We start from the raw sequence: 14,207 nt of genomic DNA, 5'->3' as shown, positions 1-14,207 counted from the left end.
GGTTTCCAAGACTTGCTGAGACGAAACCCATCCTCTCTGTTCATATTCCCTGGATGCAGTTCGATCTCAATGGCTTCCCTAATGATGCGATCCATATAGCGCGTCTTGGTGGCGAGGATGGAGGTATTCTGAAGCTGAATGCGGTGTCCCAGTTCGATGCTGTGTTCAGCTACGGCCGACTTGTCCGGATGTTCGAGACGGATGTGCCGCTGATGCTCCTTCAACCTCGTGTCCACGGAGCGGCCTGTCTGCCCAATATAGACCTTCCCGCACTCGCATGGGATACTGTATACACCCGGTGTCCTTAGGCCCAGGCTGTCTTTAACCGGCCATATAGTATACACGGCGCCAAATCCCAGAAGACTGCTTTCTTCTTTAATACTTTCATTTTCTCCTCCCCAAAAAATCAACCCATAACTTACCAACGATTGAAATTTGGCAAAGTATATATTCCTGAGTATATGTAAACTTACCTCATCTTTCAAAGATTTAATAATATAACATACCTTATTCAATTTTGAACACAAGGACTGAATATGTACACTCCATTTGAGATTTTGAGTTATATTAATACCTAAAAATCTAAACTGAGATGTATACTTAATTTTTATATTATTAAAAATAATATCTGGCCCTGAGATGTCATGCGGTTTCTTTAACTGGAATAACATAGCTTTAGTCTTATCATTATTTATAATCATATTGTTTTTTGAAAACCAAGATTCCAGTTGGATCATAATTCTCTTTATTTTATCTTGAAGGATGCTAGTAGGCTGTGTACTCTGTCCGTTAAATCACGAGTTTAATTCACCCTGCTTATAATTTGGAAAATCGAAAATTCTTGAATGTGTCACCGTGTAGTTGGTACACAGTTATCGTCGTTTTTGAGGAAACTACAGCAATGTACAGAACGGACAATACTATGTAAGATGAGGCACAGACTAAATAATTAACATTAATATTACTAAATCTACATCATGAGCCTCCAAACAATTTATTATACAGGATGATTCACGAAGTTTTATAAGTATTATAAACTTTTGGTCGATTTTCAATAGTTACGGAGTTACAATAGATTTTCGAAACGCATCAATGTGAATGCAGCGCTATGCTTCCTCTCTGTGCGACCTTGCGTTCCAGTCGACTGTGTCAGCAGATAAGCTTACCGGCTGGAATGTTGCGTTGCGTGATCCTAGGCAAAGCGATCCAGTACCGAACAGGACGTAGCGTTGGTGACTATGTGAAGTTAAGATGCCGTACACATTTTCCACTGAGGAATACGCCGATATGGTGTTTGTTTTGGGTGTATGTGATGGAAATGTGAGAGCCGCTGCTGCCGAATATCACCGGCGTTATCCTATTCGCAGGATTCCGAATCCTAAATCCATTAGCAGTACATTCAGCACATTAAGATACACTGGTTCTCTCTCCAGCGTTCGTATACAATACGAACGAAATCCTCAACATGGATTGTGCGAAGAAGAAACCATTCTCGATGCTGTAGAGCGCATTCCTCGTGCCAGTACAAGACGTCTAGCTCGGCGGTTTGGTGTTTCGTAGTCCATGGCGTGGAGGACTCTTCATGAGAACGGGCTGCATCCTTACCATTTACAAGTACACCTACAACCAGGAGATCGTGCTCTTCGTCTGCAGTTCTGCAACTGGTTAAATGGAAATCGGCAGTTGTACCGCTTGATAATGTTCTGCGATGAGGCACAGTTTACACGGGACGGGGTCAGCAACAGTCACAACTTTCATGTTTGGGCAGACAGTAATCCCCGTGCCACGATAGAATCGAATTTTCAGTGTCAATGTCTGGTGTGGTGTTCTGTATGATCAGCTAATCGGGCCGTTCATTTTATTGCATTTGGGGCTGGATGAAGGACATTGCGTACCAGGTAAAGGTACAAACACGTGAAGCGTTGCTTGAACGTATACTGGCCGCGGCGATGACAATAAGGAACAAACTTGTGGAACTGCGAAATGCTACGAGCGCGGTTCATACGGGTGCGACGTGTTGTGTTGACGTGCAGGGAGACATTTTTGAAAATCTTATGTAAATCAAGTCGTCTTCTAAAGCACTACAGTCCAAAGGAAACAGGGTGATAGAAGGGTGTGATATGCAACCATTGGTATGTTTACAGAATGGGATGCTGAAAATAATGTAATTTTGTAACATAAAATCGATGAAAAATGTTGCACAAAGCAAAATTAAGAAATTGAAAAAAAAATTGGTTTTAGAATGATTCTTTCCTAAAACATTAACGATTTAAAAAGTGTTTGTATTGTATTTCTTATTTGTTTTTGCTGAAAATCGAAGAAAAAAGATTTTTCGCCAGTTTTCAAATTACTGTATCCCTACAATTATGAGTCGGATACCATTAGTATATTAACATTTTTTGTTCCAAATTACCTCGGGAATGCCCCCCCAAAGGGGGGGGGGTAAAACTTCGTGAATCACCCTATATATATACAAAATATAGAATACTCCGAGTTGTCCGTGGAAACACAACAAAATAAAAACCGATGACACTCAATGATGTAAAACATCACTTGAAGAATTTTATTCTTGTTTTATATAACCTATTTTATTGTATTTTTATGCAAAGTATTTTAATGTAATTAATATTATTGTATCCAATTTTATTAGTACTGCAGTTCAGTGGTGTATACAATATGTTAATCATGTATTTGCCTGATGATGGCTTTTAATACCTGAAACATGTAGCAGAGCCAAACTAGGCACTGACCTTAATATCGTGTTGTGACGGTTTTAATAAAGAAATTGTATAACACAGTAGGATGCATGAAATGAAAATTAGTCAATTGGGTTCATAATGAGAATTAGAATTATTAATATTAATCATCTTAAAGTGGTATATTATGCATATTATCACTCATTGGTGAAAACTGAATAATATATTGGGGAAATACATCTGACAGGCATAAGGGCTTTGTTATGCAAAAGAAAATATTAAGAATAATGATGGGAGTGGGCCCAACTCATACATGTAGGGTCCTATTTAAAAAGCTTGGCATATTACCAATCCCCTGTGTATATTTCCTCTCACTGGTGACATTGGTTGTTAATAATTTTTATAAGTTTCAGACCAATACCAAAAAAATTAACTCCACGGCCTGTAGTCTGCAAGCGAACTATACCGACAGAGTGATCGCCGCTTGTCGGCGAAGTTAGTGCCAACTTTAGCGGATAGAGGGTGTTGTGTGGTCAGCGCAACAAATCTCCACTGCTGTTAATTTCGGTTTTCTAGACCAGAGCCACTATTTCCTTGGAATAGCTCCTCAGTTATCCTCATGAGGCCGATTGGACACCGTTCCAGACCCACTACTTCTCAGAAAATCTGGTAGCACTGGGAATCAAACCAGAACCTCTGGATCTATAGCCAGGAACTCTGACCACAGAGGCGGTCTAAGTTCCGGACCAATAACTTTGCATATATGATTAGTACAAGAAGGAAAGACCATCTTCATATACCTACAATGCATTTATCATCTTGTCAGAGAGGGGTGTGTTATGTAATACTCTACCGTCAAATATCTCAGCTTTAAAAAAAATGATAAAAACCAATTTAGGTTTGTTCTACAAAATTATTGGCAAAGAAACTCTTTACTCTATTGACAAATTTACTGAACATACAAAAAAAACTCAAATGTTAGGAGTGAATGAACAGTCTCTGTGCTTATATTATATGTTGTGAAATTTTGCTTGTTATAAGTGTGGGAGTATGTATAGTAACTATTTGGTATGAATTTCAAAATATGTTAAAATGAAACTATACTGATAATATGGGGCACGTAGTAGCGTACTGGTTAAGGCACTATGCTACAAGTCAGAAGGTCGCGAGTTCAAATACCAATGAGGTCATTGGATTTTTTCAATTGACCTAATCCTAATGAGTACCAGGAATTAAATAATTTTCCTGGGGAGTAAAGTGCGGCCGGCGCGTAAGGCTGACAACCTTACCGCCATCTTTGAGCTGTGTCAAACATGCGGCCCCTCAACTTTTAGAGCTAATTGATATTAAAATCAATATTAAAATTTTAGTAGAAATATTTTTTTGTAAAGACAGTTTTCCAACAGACCAGAAGACAAGAAGTGTCATGCAGACATAAATTAGCAGGCTGCAGGAAAAGTGATTCTGAGAACTGCAGAAGGGTTTGTCCAACTAACGGTTTGTAAAGTTCTTGAAGGACAAACTATTGTATTTCAGAAGGTTAATGCACTAAAATCTGCACAGCCTCACCACCCTAAGTATTTCCAAGAATCCCTTTTGGAGGCGTAGTAAGAATGCAAGGAGGGTGGCAACTGACAGACAAGTGCAAGGGATTTCTACCTTCAAAACTAGCTTGCAACCCCCCAGTCACTGTCTAATGGGCTTCAAGCAAACTTTCATTTTTATGACCATTGAGATAAGATACACCTTCCTACTAGTCTGGTAGTCTCTTGTACACAGCGACAGGTGATGTTACATTGTGATGAACGTATAAAGGTTATAATTAAACATTAAATTATCAACTATGAGTTTTCTTGTATATGTACAGTAACTTTTAAAGGGCAATGTCGCTTTCAAAAAATTCAAGTAGCAATAAAAGAACTGTTGAAAATGAGCGCAGTGTTTTTCAAGAAAAATGGGAAATCGCTTATTTCTGCTGTGAAATAGAGGGTAAAATTACACATCTGATTTGTGGGCAAAATATAAGTGTTCCACTTTAGGTAATTATATTGAAATTATTTGTAAATAATAAATGGAATTAAATTTCCTTGTATCAAAATCTAATGTATATTTCTATTTTGAAGTGTGGCCCTGGACTATTATTTATAGGGCTGAGGTGGCCCTCTGTACAAGTTAAGTTTGACATGCCTGGTCTAGATAATGTGGGACCCTCAACGTCTCACCACCCTATGGGCCTTCATGGCCTGTTACAGGGATAGCTTTACTTTTTTACTTACTTACTGATAATATAGTTGGGCAATGCATGTAGAATAACCAAATGTGCAATTACACAATATAGAATTATTACAGTTTGAGATATGAAAGATTTTATTCATGGTCAAATGTGACATTAGTGTTTCCACAGCTTATGTATATTGTCTTGACAACTTGTGCTGTCTGCACAAGGCCTAATTTATATGCTCTTTTGGACCTAAGATGTATGATGTATAGTTATAATGAATTTGTAATATGTAACATATTATTTATCAAGCCCTACAGGGATTGATGAAATGAAAATAAATGTAAATGTAAATGCAACTGATATTACTATTGGCAGAGCATGGCAAAGTAACCACCTATCACACTACATGGTGTTCTAAGCCAGATCATAATCTACATCTTCACTGCTATGAAAACTGAAAATCTCTTACAGGTGATTTCTATGAGGCAACACTAAAGAACACCCATATCTGAAGCCTTAAAATCAACACAGGTAAACATTTACCATACTATATGGTGTTATAATTTACTAAGTACACAATCTAAATCTTCATTATTATCAAAATGTCAAGTTCAATTATTAAGGAAAGAGGTGTTTAAAATTTTCAGAATAACAGCAGTTCTTATACTTTTAAATAACAAAGAGATGTAACAGTCAAAAAATATAAAACTGAAATATGTGGAAGCAACTGCACGTTTATTTGGTAAAAGGAACAGATGATTACACTTAACCCAGTTCAACACATGAGACAACCACAGACTCCCAAAATTTACTGTTTAATATAAACTAACAGATATAGGATATAACTATTAATTCATAACAGGCTTGAGTCTAATCCATGGAGGACAGAAGAATACATAACATGTATATTAGGTTGTATAATATGTATTTATTACAACATTTACACATTCATTAATGCTTGGATGCACACAATTCATATCATCTTTCAATTATTATTACAGAATATAGATGATACCATAACTCCCCAACAATGTAGAACACACAATCTGGTACAGCATTCATAGTGCAGGTGCCAATAATGTTCTCAATAACAAAACCATTATATGGCATCTCATTTGTGATTTAGTCTGATGCGTTTGAGGCAAGTTTACATAATATTATATTACATAATCTTGAATATGACAAATATTATCTTAAATTAAATGTACTGAAGAGATAAGCATCACAAAACAAATATTTTCTGCTAGCTTCATCTTTCTAAATACTATTGAAAATTTGCTGCCAGTGCTATAAAAGAGCAAACATCTGTGATCAGTTAAAATAAAGGCATCAAAAGCAACAGAAAAAAATACCTTCAACAAGATCAATGGTGACAAACAAGGAAATAATTGGAGATAAGTTACATGGTCTGTATTTCTACCTTTTTATTCTGACTAGTATGCATCGTACATAAGATAAACACATATATGATACTATCAGTATCTTTCATACAGCTCACAAATTTAATCACAAAGATCATATCTTAAATATGATACATAAGGAATGTCATGTCAGAGGGAAGAGGAATGTAAAATTTGTACTAAAGGGAAATTAAAAGTGTAAACATTTTATGTGAAAGCACAGGATCATGAATAAGGAACAGAAATTTGCACCTATAAATCAACAGCCTCTCAGTGCCATCTTTTCTAACAAGTATGATTATCAAAGTCTCGCATGTATTTTTGTGTTGGCAGGTTCTAACAGAATGTAAGCATGTTAGCACTACAAAATCTTCTGAGACCTTTACTTTAGACATTTTCCAAACTGTTTTTTTTTTACTGAACTTCTGCCAGCCTCTTGCTTTGATGCCATGGCAGTTACAAAAGACATAAAACATAAAATAAGAACATTCATTCATTCAAACTGAATAAAATTAGAAAATCTGCCACACACCACTAGTTTTAAAGAAGATATTTTCACATGTATGAGGGACTATAGATGGGGTTTGAATTGCTAATCAGATTTATTGAACACTTACGGATCATAACTACATGTAAGTGTAGCCCTATTGCTAATTCACACACTCTACAGTTCACTACAGCACACATTAAGTCTTCTCAGTCTGCAGTGTCTTCACCAGTCATTGCCTGGTAACGGCTTCCAATGGCAGATGTTCCCTTCACTCTAGGTTCCTGAACTATGCCTGTGCCTCAGCTATCAGCTTCTAACAGCAACAGCTCGCGAGGACTGGACAACAGCAGTCCGCTAACTCACTCACCAACTCACTCTACTCTACTCTACTGCACTGCAGTAACTGATTTCGGTTGGTTGAGTCATATAGCCTCAGAGCAGAACCATAGAGAACACTGCTTACAACAACTCTACTATTGTGTGATGTCACCACGGACATTACATCTTTCTCTTTTGCGTGTGTACGGGCCATTACCCAGCAAGAGGTCTACATGCTACAATATCTATAAAATACATATAAGATGCATAACTCTGCAAAATTTTGATATTAAATAGCCTCTGTCATGGAAACAGTGTTGTTAAACAGTCAGTCAATCATTATGAAATAACCACTTTATTTTTTGAGCACTGAAAAAGCTATGGAAGACATAAAATAACAGACAATTCTGTAAATTTTGTTTAGTTTCACAGTTTGTACCTTTTCCAGAAACTTCCGGATATCCATATCAAATTCTGTGAAAACCACACACAATGGTTCAGATGTTGAAAGGAAATCCACACAGACATACATGCAAACAGAAAGCACAATCTCTTAAGAATACTTCCTTTCCTTAAGAAAATGGCTAAAATAGGCTAAAAAAATATCAACTTTTTAAATCATGTGTCAATTTTGAGATAACTGAGATTTCTGGGTATCTGCTACATTAAAATATGATGAGAGTAAAAGAGTTTGCAAACCCATGCAAGATCCACCATTAATTTTAGTTCATATTCAAGCTCACTTTTAAAACTCCAGACACAACAGGCAAATGTGACCATTGGTCACAACTTTCTCATTCAGTGACAACAAGTAGGAAGGTATTGCTAATGGGGTGGGACTAAGTCCCTTGTACTGTGGCCACTTCTGGCCTATTGTACCAGCCCGATGATAGGTGAGGGCGACTGTGAAGCAATTGGTGGAATGAAGATTGGCAGGGGAAACCAAAGTACTCGGAGAAAACCAGCGCCACTTTGTCCACCACAAATCCCACTTGACCAGACCCAGGATCGAACTTGGGCTGCTGTGGTGGGAAGACAGCGACTAACCGCTTGAGCTATGGCGTGGCCTAGGAAGGTAGGTTGGTTGGTTGGGTATTGTCTCCATTTTCTCTTTAGAAGAAATGTACACTTTATAGGATTGGAACAGGCAAAGATGACACATACATACACAGCTACAGAGGAGTTGGTAAGCTTGGACTAAGCCAAGGCAAGCCTACTGTAATGAGTCAAATCCTAAGATGCAAATGCATGGCACTTCATGGAAGAACAACCAATGGAGGATGACCACCAGTAGCTTATAATGAGATGCCATAATTTATGAGGCTATCAAATATAGATGTAGACAAACAACTGACAAAGTCAATCTAAAGCTTCCATTTATAAATCCTGACAGTGAAAATAAAAATCCCAATGCTCATGCAAGAAAATGACCCTACTCTTCAGTCCTTGGTGACATGTGAAGCCTTTTCCAGTTAATTCATTCATGGACCTGAGCCCTTCTTGAGAAGCTGCCAATTGTGCAGTTACTCAAGAACTTCCCAGCATTTTATGGAACCCGAAGGTTCATTATCGTGTTCAGTGTTCACAAGAGCCCTCCACTGGTCCCTATCCTGAGCCAGATCAATCCAATCCATACCATCACATCCTATCTCTCTAAGATTCATTTTAATATTGTCAACCCACCTATATCTTGGTCTTCCCACTGGTCTCCTTCCTTTCGGCTTTCCCACCATAATATCCTATTTGCATTCCTTTTCTTCTGCATTCATGCTACACGTTCTTCCCATCTCATCCTACTTGACTTGATCATTCTAATTGTACTTGGAGAAAAGTACAAGTAATGAAGCTCCTCATTATGCAGTTTTCTCCAACCTCCTGTCACTTCATCTCTATTCAGTCCAAATTTTCCAGTTAACTACATTCAACAATAAAACATTCTATCCCACTATGCATTACTTCACTCTTACAAAATGTACATAAAAACAAAAGAGCAGGTGTAGTGCACCTTGAATAACATACAAGCACTAACAGGACAAACACAAATCATGTCATGGATGGTTGTGATTGGTGACAGAAACTCCTTTCGGGCCAGGCAAACCTGTTTATTCAACAAATTCTTCCTTCTTGGGCAAAATTACAGAATTCGTATCATATACTTCTTCTGCTTAAGATGGGGAACTATGTAATTAAGAATGGTGTATTATCCATATGGCAGACTACATAAAAATAACTGACAACATGGTATATAACTAACTAAACAGTGACTCAAAACTTGTTACACCACAGGCTACGATTGCTACCTTTCTCAGTTTTTCAATAGAAGGCATTAAACTTAATGTCTGAATTAAACTTCTTTTTCTTTTTCCTTTGACAGATTAGGTACTCTGACCTGCTCCAATTTCAGAATTAATCTTAAACTATGAATCTTACACAAAGTTAGAAGGACTCCTTGGATGGGGGATCAGACTGCTGCAAGGCCACTACCTACACAGTACAACACAAAAACAGAAAAGTGCACACATATACCCATACCTCAAGTGGGTTTTGAACCCATGATCCTAGTGTTTGAGTGGGCAAAGACACTTTGTGTCTTAGATCACATGACTACTGCAATCAGCCTGAATTAAATTTGATCTAAGAATTTTGACTCATACATGCACACTTATACAACTTTCTCAATACAGGTTATGGTGGTCATGGTAGTAGAAATAGCAGTAATGGCAGAAGTAACAGTTTTCAGTAGCTGGAATTTATAGCAACAGCATCATGCGAATCTGTGTATGAGTTTGATACTTTTCAATGTCCATATGCATTTGCTTTGAACTTCAGAACATTTCACACATCATATGGAACTAAAAACTCCAATTCACAGAGCTAATAACATATTTCACAAGTCTGCAAATACAATTCCTTTGCTTTGGATTTCAATAACTAGACTGAACTAAAAACGTGAATTCAAACACTTAAGCTTCAAATCCATACCAAATCTGTCAACTATTCTAATTACCACCCTTACCATGCCTCAAACACATCAGTCTCAATGGTTCTGGTTTCATGTACTGGAGATTAAAAACTTGGAACACCAAAACAGTCATATAACCACTGATAACTGGAACACTTTTAAAAATGTCATTCCATTTTGTAAAATCTACACAAAGGTCATGTCTACTTAAATCATATTTTTTCACACTATATCCAGTTCATAAATATCAAGATAGCATATATAACTCATTTAGCCACACAAATGGAGGAACACAAAGTAAAGCACAGAGTAAAACATTACATTACACACTGCACTTATAGTCACCACCAACGCATATCAGTCTGTAACGGAACTCAGGAACCTGTTGCACATCCTTTAACATTGTTATTAATGTTCAAATCAATCACAATTAAGTTCTTGTTGAATGTAAACTTATTGTAGTTTTACCTGGTATAGTTGGTATAATTACAAAATGGAGGAAGTACTGGAAATGAGAAACAGATAACAAACATCTTAGCATTACAAAAGTAATTCTTATAAATTTACACCAGTGATGCAGTATCTAGTACTGAATTTATTTAAATCTTGTCATTTCAGATGTTCTTAGATTAGGTACTTCCCCATGAAGAATTCAATATCATGAACATGAATTAAGTACCTTTCACACATCAAAAACACCAAGAAAATCCCATCTTGAATACAAGTCTGAAAAAGATGTTATTACGACTACAGATTAGATTGATGTAGTGCATTCATTCCTAAAATTTTTGTTATACTTCACTTCACATAACCCCCAAGAAGGCAGAGAATTCATTTTTCCAATTGCTTTGTACAAGTCTGACATTTCTTTACTTTTGCACATTAAATATTTCCTATTCCTTTATTTTAAACTGTATAATTATGTTAAGATTTGTTACTTCAGTGCATTAAAGATTATCCATTCTTTTATTTTAAACTAAAACCATGTTGATTAAAATGTAAACTAAACTTTTCTGTAGGGGGCACGCGGTAGCATAGTTGGTTGAGGGGATATGCTACAAGCCAGAAGGTCGCAGGTTCAAGTCCTGATGAGGTCATTGGATTTTTTTGGCCGTGCCATAGCTCAAGTGGTTAGTCGCTTGCTTCCCACCACAGCGGCCCGGGTTCGATCCCGGGTCTGGTAAAGTGGGATTTGTGATGGACGAAGTGGTGCTGGGGCAAGTTTTCTTCGAGTACTTCACTTTCCCTGCCGATCTTCATTCCACCAATTGATCCACAATCACTCTCACCTATCATCTGGGGCTGGTACAATAGGCCAGAAGTGGCCACAGTAGAAGGGACTTAGTTCCACCCCACTAGCAATAAAAAAAAATCTGGGGCTGAAGAAATGAATGGTAGCTACAAGGCAAAGTTATATGACTGCTTCATGTAGCAAGAATATTCTACAGCTTGATTTTAACACTGGCTACAAGTCCAGGAATCTGTCCTGTTCAAAGTTCTTTTCACTTGTGGTGGTGGGGGGGGGAAAGAAGAACTCTGGAATTTGCAAACCCTCAAAACTAGAACATTTCTGAGTACAATATGGGCTACAAGCCTAAGGCAGAGTAAATGGAAGATTCATACAAAATGAATAATGCTCCCTCATTGGTGGAAAGTTCAAGTTAACCATATTAGTCTGGCTAACACCTTGAAAACTAAAATAAAAAGTGTTACTTTCATACTTCATAGGTACTTCACAAACTTCTATTGATCTTTGAAGAGAGTCATACTTACTTACATAGCCAGCAAGCTCCAGAGTGACTCGCCAAGTTATTATTAATCATAACCGAGAAGAATATTTTTCAAAGCTTAGTCTAAACTTCTGTGACAGATATTTTCATTAAAAAATTCATCATGTGGAACTGAAATACAAGGCGTTATAGAAAAAGGTAACCTCAGAAATCACTAACCATTTTTCTTAGTTTACATTTCCTTCCTCTTTTATTCCTTAACCTCATCCCTTTTTCGCTCAAATGTGCACAGTTGTCTTATAAGATGTATACACTCAAGTGCGAAAATATTCACGTCCCTCTGCCTTGGAATCTGACGAACACTTATTACACTCCACCATTGGACCCTCTCATTTGGTGAAGATGGACAGTAGTAAATATGGACTATATGTCACCTGTACATTTAATCTGTCCTATTAACAGCCAATTATACATATTATCAAAGCCAAGAATACCACTCTCTAACCCAATGGAACATATGTGGTTTAGTGGTTACCAAAGAGAGTTTTAAAGAAGCATAAGAAGAGGAAAAAACAGGGGAACACAGAACCACAAGAGCCACTATATAATGTATTTCCATGTAATTAAAATGAATTATAATTTAAACATAGAATACCTTTATATAAGCTGATGGAAATTCCATACATGAAATGAAAGAAAATTAAGTTTGAAATTAACTTCAATTAACTTTTATGTTCCCTCCCACTCTGTACCCTAAGTTGCTGATCAGGAGAGTTTCTCATTTATTTCCAAGCATTCCTGAACAAGGCAGATCTTCTTTTACTGGGTTTTCCTTGTAGATGTCACACTTTCATTTGAGTTCAGTGCTCCTCTGGACATTACATCCTCATCATTACATTATGCATTAGAAGAAAGAGTGTGTTCCTTCAGTGTGTTCCTCAGTGAAAATGTTACATGGTCAAAAAAGGGTAGACTGCAAACAAATGTTCAAATACCAAGCACAGCACATCAATCATCTTATGGATCTACTATATAAACAGTAATACAGATCAATATCGATGATTATATACGTATATACAGATGGTTTGCATGGCTATGTCCAGGTCACATAAGCATCTTTGCACATGATATACCATTACAACTGAAACTGACTGAAGCTGACAAATTGTATGGTGACTGTTCAAGGTTTCATACAATTAATATCAATCATAGCACAGGGCAAGAACTGAGAAATACAGAGATATACAAACTGTTTCTGACATGGACTTAAACCCAGTGGTTTAAGAAATTTATCAAATAAACCTTAACCCACAAGCACTGTATTTTATTCCATACTCTCTGGAACCATATTACCTTCATTTCATTCATATTAGCTTTACTCGCTCAATCAATCAATCAATCAATCAATCAAGATTGTTTTCAGACACTCTGAACAAGATTTTTGCCCCCCCCCCCAACATGACCATCACATTCTCAGCATTGCTGAACACTGCAGCCATCAACCTACATGCAAACAAGGTAAAAGCGGCACCTAAAATAAACAGATGCTCTCAATATTCTTTGATCATTAGTTAAGGCAGGAAACCACAAAAACAGAAGCAATATGCTACAGGTATCATTCACTGAAGGAACAAAAGCCCTGAACTCTGTGTGCAAAGAAAGCAAATGCATAAAAGGAAAAATACTATAGATGAAATTATATGAGATCAAAAGATATTTAGACTAAAACACTATATAAAGTGAACTAAAAAGAATTCAATGTGTGTGCAAAATCCAACTGTCTCAACACCAATGTAGCAGAACATACTTATTTTTAGCAACCAAACAAATGCAGGAACATTATTTCTCCAGTAACATAAACATAGCTGTGCTGTCTTTGCAAATACATACAGGTAAAATGGATATATGGTACTTAGATGCAGAATAAGAATACATGATATGTTCTCAAAGAAACAGAACTGAAATACTGAAGATTGACAAAGGCAGGTTTCTTGAAGGTAACAAAGTAGTACAGCATGTAACAAATATACAAGGTCTGGCAATAAAGAACCCGGATTACTTTTATGACTCATTTCCGGCCACGTCATTGACGAAGAGGAGGGTAGGGCATTGAGCCTTGGACTTCCCTCTACCGTCACACAAAGTTTCATTCACGTGCATCGGTTAGTCTGGCCGCGACCATTGTTAGAAGCGGATCGTGTTTCTGAGCTCCGTCGGAATAATGCTGAGTGCTAATGCAGAACAACGTGCTAACATCAAATTCCTCACAAAACTTGGAAAATCTGCCACTGAAACTTACAATTTGTTGACAGAAGTATATGGTGATCAGTGTCTATCTCGCACGCAAGTTTTCGAGTGGTTTAAGAAGTTTATGGAGGGTAGGAAAAACG

At 37.1% G+C, this 14,207-nt stretch overlaps 1 protein-coding gene across 2 annotated transcripts in view; it reads right to left on the bottom strand.

The window, feature by feature from the left end:
- Positions 1–8,942: 8,942 nt before the first annotated feature.
- The window catches only part of LOC111865976 (synaptobrevin homolog YKT6), a 26,137-nt gene continuing 20,872 nt past the window's right edge, over positions 8,943–14,207 (bottom strand). For both annotated transcript variants that reach the window (XR_002843074.2, XR_002843071.2), the window contains one exon: positions 8,943–10,592. The gene's annotated coding sequence lies outside the window, so the exon portion shown is untranslated. The remainder of the gene's footprint in view (positions 10,593–14,207) is intronic.

Source organism: Cryptotermes secundus, unplaced genomic scaffold (assembly GCF_002891405.2).
Source record: "Cryptotermes secundus unplaced genomic scaffold, Csec_1.0 scaffold5579, whole genome shotgun sequence".
Classification (NCBI taxonomy): Eukaryota; Metazoa; Arthropoda; class Insecta; order Blattodea; family Kalotermitidae; genus Cryptotermes; species Cryptotermes secundus.
The sequence above is the reverse complement of the archived record's forward strand: the minus strand, read 5'-3'. Positions and strand labels throughout refer to the sequence as shown.